At 36.7% G+C, this 14,944-nt stretch overlaps 1 protein-coding gene across 7 annotated transcripts in view; it reads right to left on the reverse strand.

Annotated features, from left to right (window-relative positions):
* The window catches only part of CHD6 (chromodomain helicase DNA binding protein 6), a 180,162-nt gene that overhangs the window by 136,616 nt on the left and 28,602 nt on the right, over nucleotides 1–14,944 (reverse strand). The window lies entirely within an intron of this gene.

The following is a 14,944-nucleotide window of genomic DNA, read 5'->3' on the forward strand; positions in this document are numbered from 1 at the left end:
TATTTATACTAGCATGAGGGCCTCCCCTAAGTGATTTACTTGCCTCTAACCTCCCATACTCCCCCTCTTCACATTCTCAAATTGGCAAAATGATATTCCTAAAGTGTAAATCTGACCCCGTGATATCCCTGCTTTAAGAAGTTTCAATGGCTTCCTACTGTCTCTAGGATCAAATACAAAGTCCTCTGGCATTTAAAGTCTTCACAGTCTGCCTGTGCTCTACATTCCAGACTTAACATATTATTCCCCTTCACATGCTAAAGTCCAGACATCTTCCTTTCCCTCATAAAGGATATTCATTCTCTTCCTTTTTTTTGCATCTATAGAGGTATGAAATATACATATTTTTCTCCTCTGCCTTTTTCCCTCTAGCTTCCTCTGAAGATTAGCTGAAGCACCAAATATTCCATGAGCACTAATATCTCCTTACTTAGAATGTGTTTTATATCTGTTTATATGCCTGTATGTTGTTTCCTCATAAAATGGAAATCCCTCTAGGATGGGGTGTTTCAATTTGTCTTTTTATTCCCCAAGCTTAGAATAGTCCTTGTAATAAATAGGTAGTTAATAAATACTTGTTAATTATGAGACATATAAATTAAAATAATGTTCAAGTACAACCTCTTAGCTACCAAACTGGAACAGATGATATAGGATGAAAATCACAATAGAGGGGGTTGGAAGTTAATATACATTTAGCAAAGCTCTGAACTAACTAACTAACGTTGGGAAACAATTTAGAATTAGTCAAGAAAAGTCATGAAACCAAACTTTTTAGCTCACAATCCCACTACTGGATATAAATCCTGATAAGTCAATGACAGAAAGAAAAGTCTTGTAATGATCATACTATTCATAGGAATATTTTTTATTGTAGCAAAAAGCTGGAAACAAAGTACGTGTACAGGCTTCAATGGACATCTTAGCAAATTATGTAAAATGAATGTGATGGAATACTGTGGAACTTTAGGGAAAATATATATATGAAGAACTCAGAGAAATGCCAAGCAATTTGTATGAACAGATGTACAAGAAAGCAGAACCAGGAAACTTTTTTTTTCTGGCTTAGACCTAAAATTTCACTGATATAAGAAAGTCTACTAATGGCAAATTATCATGAGCTTGGCAACAAATCAAAGAGGCAAGTGTAGGTTATAAGGAAAGACTTACCAAAAATTAAAGTGGGTCTTGCTGTAAGTCTTTGAGTCAAGGCTGGGTGATCACTGATTGGGTATGTTTATGGTACAATCTTTTGAAGTATGAGTTGGACAAAGAGGCCCATGACAGGTCCTTCCCAACTCTAAAAATGTCTAACTCAGTGAAAATTCTATGATAGAACTAAAAGAAATACTTATACAATGAACAGCTTACTCAAGAGGAATCAAAATTTCCATAAAAGGAACAACAGAAATGGCTTGAGGAATAAGTTTGAGTGTTCTCCAGGGAAGTAGATGAAAGTAAAGAAAACAATTCCAAATGTAAACCCAGACAATATGAGATGCATTAAAATTATTTTCAAAATCAGCAACTGAATGAAATAGATACATGCTGATCACCAATAAGTCCAAAGACCCTGTTTTAGGCCCTATGGAAGATATAAAGTATAACAAGTATTACAATTTCTTTAGAGAAATGAGATATAGGCTCACTATACCACAATATATGCCTCCTAAGTGTCCTAACAGTGGTACTAATTACTATTGAAAACTGGAGGCAGGAGGAATAGCACCTTGCTTGGAACACAGAAGTCTTGTGAAAGATAATATTAAAAATGTTTAGGGCCAAACAATAGAGATCTTTCAAAGTGTTATATAATATGGAAGGGAAAAGAAGATACAGACTAGCAGAAAAGCCTGGATTCAAAATTGCCACCTGTGACACAATAGTTGTATAACCATGGTCAAAATCATTTAGCTTCTTTAAGCCTCAGTTTCTTCATCTGTAGAACAAGTGAAGTTATCTGCAGAAAGAATAACATGGCATAGTGGATAGAGAGTCTTATAATCAGAAAGACCTAAGTTTAAGTACTGCCTCTGACACATATTAGCTGTATTAACTATAAGCAAGTCATTTAAGGTCTCAGAGCTCCAGACAACCCTAAGAATAAGTTTCCGTGGAGTTGCCAAGTTTCTTTGGAGAAATGAGCTTCTACTTTGGAAACTTCCTATATGAATGAAATCTGAATCCAGATTAAAAACAAACAAAAACCACCTTAAATACATGTAGTACCTACCTATCTGACAAAGTTATGATAAAGTTCAAATAAAGAATGTACAAAGAATAAGATGTAAAGTTTCAAGTACTATTGGCTTCTAATGCCAAGCTGAAAATTTTGTACTTTATCCTAAAGGCAACAGCAGATTTTGCAGAATGAAACTGAGCAGCGTAGTAGTGCAGCACACAGGGGAGGAAAAAGAGAATGAGGACAAAAAGTACAATAGTCCATGAATAAGATAAAAATCTGAATTAAGGCAATATTAAAGGGAAAGGAAAACAGGGATTCAAGGAAATTGAAGCAATAATTAAGAGAATTTTCTAACTTGATCAAAACAATAATTACTGAATATCTACTTCATACATGGTAGCTGAGAGACCCCAGATAAAATAAAACATGTTTCTAAAGCTTCTAGCATGTTAATAGTGGCAGTGGGGGGGGGGGGAGCAAATAGCTGGAAAAGTGGACAAACTGAGAGAAGATGAAGGGCGTCATTTTGACCATATTCAAATTGAAATAACAAGCACATCAAAATAGAGAAATGGCACAATCTTAAAATTATAAAATTTTAGAGCTGAATGGAATTTTAGTGGATTAATCTAGTTCATTTCCTGTCTTATAAATAAGGAAACTGGAGACTAGAGAGTGAAGTCAATTGCCCAATGCCAGTAGAAATGCCAAAAGTAAAATTCTAGTCTATAAACTCAAATTCCATATCTTTCTACAAAAAAAGAAGGTTATATTACAGATAACTATCAATTAGAAGAGCAGGTAAATGAATGGATCTCACAGATGCAGATTTGGAACTCATCTTGAGAACAGATAAGATTTCTTAGGTAAAATGTGAAAAGAAAGATAAATAACGAGAACAGGTCACTCCATTAATAACTTCCCTATGACTGTCCTGGGTATCAAAAAGTATTTTTAATATTAATCCACTGAATATTTTGTTTACTTCTGTTTTCCTCTGGATGTATTTTCTAGCACTTTAGTTTAAGAGTAAATGGTAGAGGACTGAGGAAACATAAAAAGATAGCTTTCAATGTAGTGGGAAGATTTACATGATTCATTTTAGGGAAGATTGATGGAATCTTCTATGATTAAAGATTAAAAATAATTTATAGAATAAACAGTTAAGTTAATCTAAGTAAAGTTAATCTATATTTAAGAAACAGTTAATTTGATTTTGAATTATCAAAATGCACATAAAATATTGTGTGTAACAATGTAAAAGAAATCTAGAAATCCATGGGATTCTAGATGTCATAACCAGATTGTCCTTCTATCCCTAAAGACAATATAACATAACATTAGATAAAGTGCTGACCTCCAGGAAGACTAGAATTCAAAAATTAAAGACTAGAACTCAAATTCCAAGCCTCATTAAGGTCAATTCACTTGTAACCTCTATATACCTTAAGGTAAATTTCTAAGATAGGAAAATCACAGAATTAGAAATGGAAAGAACCTTGGAGGTCCTCTAGTCCAACTCCTTCATCTTAAAGATAAAGAAACTGAGGATCAAAGACAATTCATGGTAAAAAAAATTGTCTTTTATAATGCAGAATTTCCAAAGGATACAATACTAATCCTGAAAAGTGGTTTTGGAACTTTTTCCCACTAATGATATGAAATTAAAGAACTATTACACTACTATATCTACTTATATTTGGCATCCAAAAGTCTGTTCTCAGGGATCACAGAAATGGGAGAAATTCTCATGCTGTAAGTTTAAAATCTAGTTGGGGAAAATAAAACTAAACACATAAAACATGAATTAAGTAATTAAATAAACAAGAATTTTGGGAGTACAAAGACAAGAAATGATCAACTCTAGCCTTCAAGGGGCACACATGTGTACACTTGAGTGCATATAAACAAAAGGTAAGGGGGGAGGGGGGTGGCCAGGCAAGATACTAACAGCTGAGAAGGAAATCAGATGTTTGAGCATGGCTTTGAAATAAGCTAGGTCCCAGAAAGAGAATGTGAAAAAAGAACATTCCAAAATGAGCAACAACCCAGAAGGAGGAGATGAACAGGAGAACAAAGGACCCTCATGACTGGAACAAACATTGTCAGTGGTGGGTAGTGTAGGTTAATGTGAAATCAGTCGATCAATAAATAAACATTTATTTATTATCTACTACCAGACACAGTACTGATATAGAGGTATAGAGGAAAAAGCCAGTCCCTGAACTAGGGCATTCAATATTTTATCTACTACCTTTCAAATGAAAGTTTCACTAGTAGTTCTCTGGAACCAAAGATGGAACCTTCTCTTTTTATAGATGGGAAAACTCACCTCGGAAAGTCCTACCTTATGGCAAAACTGGGAGTCAAACCAAGAACCCTAACTTCAAGTCCAAGACTATCTCTCCAGTCCTACAACATGATGTGGCTCATAAGATTTCTCAGTATTCCTTCTATGTATCTGATTTCTGGGGAATTGGCCCTAGGCACAATCAGTTAATAATTGTAAGTACATGCTATATACTACATGCAAAGCACTAGCATGAGGACTTGAGGGAAATACAAATACCAAGTTTAGGCTCCTAACCTTAGGGAGTTTATAACTTAGAAGGGAAATGAGAGATAGCTGTAACACATAATACAGATAGCTTTACTATATTACAATATAACTAGATATGAGGTTTGTAAAACAAAATGTTATCTAAGGTCCAAGGGAGGAAGGAGTCAATGGAGGAGATAGCATGTGAATTTGATTGTAAATCAATCAACAAGCACTTATTAAGAGACTATTGTGTCCCAAACATAGTGGTAAATGCTGGCAGAAAAGAGTAACATAGGCAAGAATGAAAGCAGTGCCTGCTCTCTGGAAGCTTATATTCTATGGAGCAAGATGACACATACACATTTAAGATTATACAGAATAAATTCAAAATAAATACAAGATAGACTAAAGAGGGAGCTACTCAAGAAAGATGTTCCATTTACCCCAGATTTATTCTACCCTGAGATTTCTGTTTACATAGTTTCTAAAGTTCTATTACTATACTATAACCTACATCTGAGAGGTTCACCCCAATCAAGAAGTTATCTAGTAAGATAAAAACAATGGGGTGCTTGTTAAGAGAGAGCACTATGGGGCACATTCTCTCCACAACTTGCCACCCCACCATCCACACAATAGTTTTGCTATTGTTGTTGCTATTGTTTTTGAAAGACAAGGAGGGAGGACTGGGAGAATGAAGACAAATGAGAAACCATATTTGCTCAAACACTCAGATCCTCGATCCTCAGAACTCAGATTTCCAAAGACTATCCATAGTTTCCTTTGGAATTTGCTCACAACCATACAATAAAACCCCTTAGGATAAATCTTCTAAACTAAGCACCAAAAACTTCTTTACCATTTTCCCATGAAGTGAAGCTGTTAGAAGTACAAATAGTTCTCTCTTTTTTGCTATTTTGCTCATTTGGTGGCTAATGTGCAATAAAAAAAAAAAAAAGATTTTACCACCAATTTCATTTTAGCCAACAACTTGTTAAATCTCTTCACTTCCAACACTTGTCTCTTAACCCATCAGGACAAAAATCTACTTACTGAAGACACAGAGTGTCATCTAGTGGCAAAAAGAGTAATAGCAGACTTCCTAATTTATATAACATAAATCCAACTGAATGGACAGTGAGCAGAAAAAAATGGGTTACTGAGCTTCACTACAATACATAAGCATTATGGAGCAGGAGAGGTCAGAGGAAGAACGGGTAGTTCACAGTATCGCAGAACCTCAAAGCTGGAAAGTATCTTAGAGGTTGCCCTAAACTAAAATCATACTCAAACAAGAACTTGCTGTTAACAACAGTTGAAAAGTAATGGTTAGCTAGAGTTTGCTTCTAGCAAGGAAAAACTTATTATCTCAGGAAAGAGTTCATTTAACTCCTGGATAGCTTCAATTATTGGAGAGACAACTAGGGTCAATAGACTTGGGCGGGGGGATCACTAAACTTAGGAGTCTGGAGAGACTTGGGATCAAATCTTGCTTCTAACACAAGCAACTCAAATTGAGTCAACATTCCCTTATAGGTTAAATGTAGATAAAACATCTGTAATACTTGCTAATACAAAAGCATGGAATGAAGGCAATAGGAGTATTTTGTGTAAGAGGTATGGTAGAATAAGAGGGAGAATAATGTCCAACTGGAGGGTTGAGTTGTTCTCCTTGCTTTCTCAAGATAACTCCTCTAAAAAGTTATCTCTACTAACAACTGCTATTTTCTCCTCTCACTCTTCAGCACTTTACAATCTGGTTTCTAATCTCATCATTCAACTGAAATCATTCTTTCAAGAGTTATGAATGACATCTTCATTGCCAAATCTGATGGTCTTCTCATCCTCATCCTCCCTGACCTAAATACTTCATCTGACATGAATGGCCACTCTCCTTTCAGATCCTCTCTCCCCTCTGGGTTCTTTGTAATACTGCTCTTTCCTGGTTTTCCTCTTATCCATTTGATTCCTCATTCTCAGTCTCTTGTTAACTCATCATTCACAATATAGCCTTTAACTTTTAATATTGTATCCTGGGCCTTAATCTCTCTTCTCTAACCTCATCAGCTGGTTTTGTTCTTCCAGTCTAATGAAAGCCTATTTTCTTAATGAATCTTAAATATATCCTTACTTGATTCTGCTTTAAAATCTTTGCTCATACTATTTAGCCCTATATGGAATGACTTTCCATCAACTGTGACCAATTCACAGGATTGTGGAGGGAGAGCTAAGTGGAAGAACAGGTAGATCAAAGACGCAAAGAATCTCAAGATTCTTTAAACTATATCCAAAAAAGACTTTCTTGCAACTTAAGTGAAAAGTGGTTAGCTTTTGTTTAAAGACTTCTCCAGAGGAGGAAACATAATACCTCATGGAAATGCCCATTTTATTTCTAGATAGTTCTAATTCTTGGAGTAGCAGGTAGGTCAGTAAACTTGGGAGTGTGGAGAGACCTGGGATCAAGCCTTGCCTCTAACACAGGTAAGGCATTAACTCTTCTAAGTTTTGATTTTCTCATCCATCACTTCCTTCAAGATTCAGTTCAACGCACCACTTTTCCAAAATGTTTTCTGTTCCCAACTTCTAACCCACAATTCATCCTTAGCAGTCAATTTTCTTAATTACAATAGTCAAGTTTTTTTTACTTTACTTTTACTAAACTTACTATGCAGGATGCCAAGCACTGGCAATACAAATAAGACAAGAAAGAGAACACCTGCCTTTCAGGAGCTTACATTATAATGGGAGCCAAACAACACATAAAGGAAAGCTGAAAGGTACAGGGAGGAAGATACCTAGTTAATGCTAGGCAGAAGTCCAGAGTCTGAGAGTAGAGTCTGAAGAAGAATGATAATATACAACATTTTGTTTATTAAAATTATTCACTAGCTTGTTTATATTTGTGTTCTTCCTTTATATGTTTTTGTCTTATCTGAACCTTAAGCATAAATCAAATACAAGAAAAGGTATTTGATTTGACTTCTTTAGGCATGAAGCTGGACTAGATGGCAATTGAGATCCCTTCCAACTTTCAAATTCACAAAGCCTAAAGTAAAAGCTGAGCAGAATCAAAGAATTTGAGAGCTTCAATAAATATCTGCAGTTCATACCAATTTCCCATTTGAAAGACAAAGAAACTGGATATTTTCTTATTTTGGATCTGAAGTTTCCTTAGTAGCAAAAATGTCTCTAAGGAGCCTCCTCTGTCATTAAATTCTATGCTTCCATGAGATTCAGAAATTGAATTTGACTTCCAGTTGAACTCAAGACCAGTTCTCCTGATTCCTGTCCAGGATTACACTGGACAGGAATAATATACCACATTATGTTTAATTAAAAAGGAATAGAAATGGGAGGAGTTATTCCAAATTTAAATTTAAAAAATATCTATGAAGAGCCTACTAATAAGTGCAAAGTACTGTGAGAGGTGTCAACAGTAAGAAAAACAGTCCTTACTCTCAAGAAGCTTGTATATTCTACTAGGGGAATACCATATATGTAAAATAGAAAAAATAAACAGGGAAGAACTGGAGGGTACAAAGAGGTTTAACAGAAGAAAGTGATCCTTAATGAAAAAGGAAAATTCCAAAAAGCAGAGATGAAGAGTGAATACCCACACTTCCTCTGATTAGCTGGTTTTTCCTAGAAACTCCATTTTCAGGAGTTTAAGGCTTATAGGAACTTCTGGAGATGGGAGATAAAGACTGGTTTGGGAAAGGATCAGCAATTCAGTTTGTTTGGATCAAGCAGCTTATGAAAAAGAGCAACTACATTACAGATGTCCTTTAAAGCTAAGGAGTTTAATTTAAAACTTAAATTGTAAATTTTTTTTCAATAATCACATTTTATCTTCTCTTAGCCTTGTAAAGTAGGTAAAGCAGGTATCATCCCTGACCTAGCACAGAGAGGTTAACTTACTTGTAGAGAGAGATGGGACTAGAACTCAGGTACAGGGATAATTCATCCTAGTTTTTTTTTTTATTGGATTTTTTCTTTATTGGATATTTGATATGAAGGAGCATCCAAATGAGAAATTTCCTCTATCGCTATAGATTCATATCCACTTGTTTTTAGTTTCCTGGAGGGGGGGGAACTAAAAGGTTAAATGATGACTAGAATCACCCACCCAATCTGTGTGAACAACAGGATTTGAACCTAGGTCTTGGTTAAGGCTGGCTCTCTACAGATGCTATGTATTTACTGGTAATAATACTAAACAAGGAAAATACATCTTAAATTATACCAGGTTGCCTCTCATCTATGAGATTATGGTGTATCATTTTCTGAAGGATCGTTTTCATAAAATATCTTATAAATGACAAAAGCTAAAATAGCAGAGGGTGAACATAGTTGGCCTTAGAACCAGAAAAATGGGCTTCAAAGCCCATTTGTCTCACTGTGTGACTGTGGACAAACTACTTAAACTCTTAGTGATTTAGGCAATTCTACAAGGGTATTTAAGCTATAGAGAAATTTCCCCTGCAGAGACAAAAGTAGTTTCCTTATCCAGGGAATTCCCACCACCAATGAAGTCACACTTCCAGTCTCGGTCCTTCTATAGTTTCCTTTTTTATGATGATGCTGCTGAATTACTTGAGGCATGTAGCATAGGAGCTTCAAGTTTAAAATATTTTCAAGAGTCTGGCATTTAAAAAAATCAAGGGAAGAATAGACAAAAGTACAGCAGGCTGACATGTAGAATGACCCTGCAAAAGCTAATTTCCTTCTCTTCCATGCGCACACACAGACCCACACAAAAACAATTCTCAAATCTGCTTATCCCTAACTCCTCTGCTACCTTCAGTCTTGCACCTCTGACAGTCTATGAAATATCTTGAACTGGATATTCTGTAGATAGCTTAAATTCAACATGTCCAAAACTGACTAAATTATCTTTCTTCTCGAACTTATTCTTTCTTAAGGTAAGAAACTGAGATTATAGATTTCAAAGATTCCTCCTGCCTCTGACATTCTATGATTTTCTGCATGGAGGTTTAGAGGTCCTATTTTGACATGATGAAGGAGGTTATGATTTCTTTGATGCCGGGTACCAACTTCTTCTAATTTAAATAAATTCCCTAAAAGCAGAAAGCCATGATTGGGGTATCTGCAAATAAAACACAACAGTTACATTCACTGGTCTATATCAGTGATGGCTGAGTGATTGCATACAAGTTTGCAATGAACAGATTTTGGATGAATGTGAGCTGCTTGGGGGCAGGGGCTATTACACTTTCATCTATGCATGTTCAGTGCTTTTCACAGTTAATAAATGCTTGTTGGGCGAATTGAAATTACACTGTAAAGACTTCAATGCACTATCTACTCTAACATCTGGAGTTCCTTTTGTCATTCCTAACTACAAGCAGAGGGGAATGATAGTTCTCTCGGGTCAAAGGACAAGCCAAGAGAACAAAAAAATAAATTTTTAGAACCCAGAAGGGGCCACTTAAAGGAAAAGCACTTTCAGATTCTTCCAAGTCAAAAATTTTCTCATAAATAGAATATGGTAACTTCTGAGGGCAGAGGCACAGGGTCCCACTGATTTGCATTCATCTCCCAAAGCCTAATACAGCCAGCCAGTATGCATGTATTAGAGGTCTATTGTGTGTCAGAAACAAATAAAAGTAAGACAGTTCTACCCTTAAGGAGCTCACACTTTAACAGAGGAGCTCACATGCAGCCAGCTGTGTACAATTAAGTTATATAAATAGGAAATAATCAATAAGGAGAGGGCACTAGAATTAAGAGAGATTGGGAAAGGTTTCCTCTAGAAGGCAGAGAGTAAGGAAGGAGAGCATTCCAGAGGTGGGGGACAGTCAATAAAAAGGCCAGGAGTTGGGAGACTGGAGTGTCTTGTACAATAAACAGCAAGGGGGTTGCTATCACTGAATTAAGAGCGTGAAGCAGGATATAAGGTGCAAGAAAGCAGGAAAGGAAGAGGAGGCCAGGTTACAAAGGGCCTGGAATCCCAGAAGACTGTTATTTGATCCTAGAGGTAGGAGTCACTGGAGCTTAATGGGGGAGGAAGGGAGACAGTCCAATCTATGCATAAGAAAAATCAAATTTGGTGGCTGAGTGAAAGATGGACTAGAAGAGTGAAGAGATTTTGAAGCAGACAGAGCTATCAGCAGGTTACTGTTCAAGAGTGAAGAAATAATGACCTGTAGTGGGGTAGTGGCATGATCAAAGAAGGGAAGGGAAAGGAGACAATGTAAGAGATGCTAAGAAAGTAGAGTTGACACTCCTGGGCAACCAATTAGATAATGAAGGGTGAGAGCAAAGTAGTAGAACAGGACTGAAGTTGTGAGCCTCAAGTACTAGGAAGATGGTGGTGTCTTCCACAGTAACAGGTAAGTTTGGAAGGGGGTAGAATTTGGGGAGAAAGATATCGAGTCAATTTTGGACATGTTTAGTTAAATATATCTACAGGAGATCCAGTTCAAGATAGCTAATTGGCAATCAAAGGTGCACACTGGGGGTAAGCAAAGAAGTTAGGAATAAGCAGATTTGATGGTGTGTGTTTGTGTGTCTCCCTAGAAATTGATGAGATTACCAAGAGTAGTATATAGCCAGAAGAAAGCTCCCAATATCAACTTCATGGCTGCCACCTACCTGGCATGGCCTGATCAAAAAAAGACAGCAATGGAGACTCAGAAGTGGGCAGAGATGGGTAGGAGGAGAACCAGGCAAATAGTGCCTCCTCCTCCCTAACCTCCAAAACAAACAAACAAACAAACAAAAAACAACCTCAGGAAGTGAGAACCAAGAAAAGAATGATTGATAATAATGAAAGGCTGTAAAGAGGTTATGAAAGATAAAGAACTGAGTAAAGGCCATTATATTTGGTGATTAAGAGATCGATGGTAACTTTGGAAATAACAATTTTTGCTGAAAAATGAAACTGAAAACCAGACAATAGAGACTTAATGAGTAAGAGGAAATGAAGTTGAGCTAACATTATAAAGAACCTCATTTAACCACAAAATAGAGAAGAGAAATGGTTATAATAGTGGGAATAGAAGAATAAAAATGAAGGGTTTTTGAAGTTGAGGGAGACAGGGACATCTTTATAGGCAGTAGGGAAGCTGCCAGTGGACAAGGGAGAGACTGAAGTAAGTAATAGAATAAGGATAAAAGTGTAAGCAATCTACTAGAAGAGACAATATAGAAATGGGATCACCTGCACAGGCAGAAGAACAGGGTTCACAGCTGTAAAAACAGAATAGTATGAGTTATTTTTCTACTACTAAAATTAGGTTACATTAAACCATCTACACACACTTCCCCTTGAGTAAAGAAAGTGTTTGCGGAATCATAGAATTTGAGCAGGAAGGAACTTTAGAGGTCAGCTGGTTCCAAACTCCTTAGTTAAGATAAAGAAATTGTGAGTTTATAAAAGAGTGTAATGTCACAAAAACCTAGAATGGAGTGTCCAGGAGAAAAGGGTCAACAGTTTCAAAATGAAGTGGTGAAATCAAGAAGAATCAGGACTTATCAAATCTGGCAGTAAGAAATTGTTATCTTTGAAAAGAATAGCTTTAGTTGAGTGACGAGGTCAAAAGCCACCCTGGTAGGAGGTATGGGAATTCAGGAAAGCCTGGAGGGATTTGTATGAACTGATGCTGAGTGAGATGAGCAGAACCAGAAAAACACTGTATACCCCAACAGCAACATGGGGGCAATAATCAACCTTGATGGACTCACTCATTCCATCAGTGTAACAGTCAGGAACAATTTGGGGCTGTCTGCAATGGAGAATACCATCTGTATCCAGATAAAGAACCCTTGGAGTTTGAACAAAGTCCAAGGACAATTTCCTTTAATTTAGGGGGGAAAAAAAACCTGATATCTTACCATCTGATCTTGTTATCTCTTCTACTTCTCTCTCATCAATTTGGATCAATGTACAACTTGGAAACAATGTAAAGACTGACAAATTGCTTTGGGGGGGGGTTGTAAGATTAGGGGGAAATTTGTAAAACTCAAAATAAATAAAATCTTTAATAAAAAAAAAGCCACCCTGGTAAGAGGGTTAATGAGAAAGTGAGAAGAAAGGAAACTGAGGGAACAAGTCTATGTGAGAAATGAAGGAGAAATACAGGGTGGCAGTCAATGTATCAGCAGGCAAATATCAGCACATCCAGACATCTATTCCCAACTTCTCAATTTGTGAACCACCACCTGATAATTCAGTTAGCTAGATATAATACCAAAAGGCCTTGTGTAAGTCAGCCATTCATAATACTATATCAGTCTCTTCTCTCTCCAGATCATCCCCACTCCAACTCCCTCACATGGCACATGTTACACATATACTTCTGCTCAAAGCAGCTGTCTAGGTGAAAAAAAAAAACCCTGCCTAGAAGTCAAGTTATGATTTTTTAAAAAGGTTTTTAAAAAATTAAGAACTTACCCAAACATGAATGCAAAAAAGAGCCAAAAAAAATATATGAAACCACGAACTCTTGCTACCTATATTTTGAAAGGTTTGCATTAAATTTAAAATAATTTGCCCTTTCTGTGTATCATCTTCTGAAGTTCTTATTAAGATGTACTACTCCTAGAGATCTGGGATTATAACTTTTGTCATTCATTTTTATCTTGCTCATCATAACATCATACATAAGAGAGATTTTTAGTGGACTTTTTTTACTGTTTATATTCTGATTTTTAAAATCTTATGTCAGATATCTACAACCTGTGGTCTTAGGAATTTATACAATCCCCTAAAGACTCATGCTCTGGACTTCTAGGGACTTCTGTTCAACATGGCGGGGAGAAGACAGGCAATGTTTATTAAGTGTTCCTCTTTCTCCCTCAAAGACAACATGAAAGAAACCTCTTAATAGAAATTCAATCCACAAAACCCAGAAAGAGAAGCTAGTAGAAGAACACCTACCAACAAGGTCTCAGGGGACCGTAGGTGAACCAGGAGACAAGAGCAGAGGGTCAGCGCTGGGACAGCAGCTGGGGGAAGCCAGAGGTGCCAGCCTCAGCCATAGAGACTTTGGTGAGTGGCGAGTGCAAGATCCAACTTTAGCTTCAGAGGAGTCTTTGGCCTGGGTGAGAGGAGCTACAGGAGAGTGAGTTCCAGCACAGAGCTTCAGAACAAGCCTGGAGAACAACCAACCAGCTGTGCCAGGGAACTGAGCTTCATACTTTCAGGGAGCCCTTTGCCCAGAACAAACAATAACAATCCCCCACCCCCTTAGGCTAAGGTATGGGCCATGGAGTTCACTCAAAGGAAAGAGATCAACTCCCTCCCCCAGGGCTCAGCACATTATTCAAGGTCAACTCAGACCCAGCTTCTGAGGGCCCCAAAGACTCCAGAGAAAACAACCAGCGCCCCCTACTCGACAGTCCTTGGAATTACTAAGCCAAGTGAACAAGGCCTCTAGGATCTTCAAAAGCAAACCTCTTTGCTTCAAAATGCAAAGATCCTAGAAATAAGAGAGGTCAGAGAAAAGCGGGCCCATGGAGAAATATTTAGAAATAGATTCTAACCCAGAGAGATCTAGCACTTCTGAGGAGAATATGAATTGGTCTCCAGCCCAACTGAAGAAATCATGAAGCAGTTTAAAAATCAATTGGATACTTTAACCCCATTGCCTTGCAAAAAAAAAAAAAAAACAACTCAAGAGAAAATTAACTCAAGAGAAAATTAACACCTTGCAATAAGAAAACAAATCCTTGGAAAATACAACTGGACAAATACAAAATGAGATTAACTCTCTCAGATCTTCAATTGGACAAATGCAAAAAAGAAAATGATTCTCTCAAAACTACATTTAGGCAAATGAAAAACTGCTTCAAAAACAGAATTGACCAACTGGAAAAGGAGTTGCAAAGATAAGATAAATGAAGAAAATTCTTCTCTTAAAAAAAAGAATGCAATCAGTGGAAACTAATGACTTCATGAGACAACAAGATTCTGTCAAACAAAACCAAAAGATTCATGCTCAACCTTAAAACAATTACACAAATTTTTTTCTGACAATGAGACTAAAAGTAACACAAACAATTGTGGATAAATAACATAAACAAGTTAGATTTACTCAATATGATAAATGGAATAAGTATCAAAATTTTGCCATAAAACTGATAGTCTTAGTCTCTGGGACCAATTAATTCTGACTCCTTCCTTTTTATACTTAGAGTCACCCTTGTTCTACATTCAGAGAAGTGAATTTTGCTGCCAGACAATCCATGATTCC

The sequence above is a fragment of the Macrotis lagotis genome, chromosome 1, assembly GCF_037893015.1.
Source record: "Macrotis lagotis isolate mMagLag1 chromosome 1, bilby.v1.9.chrom.fasta, whole genome shotgun sequence".
In the NCBI taxonomy this organism is placed as follows: Eukaryota; Metazoa; Chordata; class Mammalia; order Peramelemorphia; family Peramelidae; genus Macrotis; species Macrotis lagotis.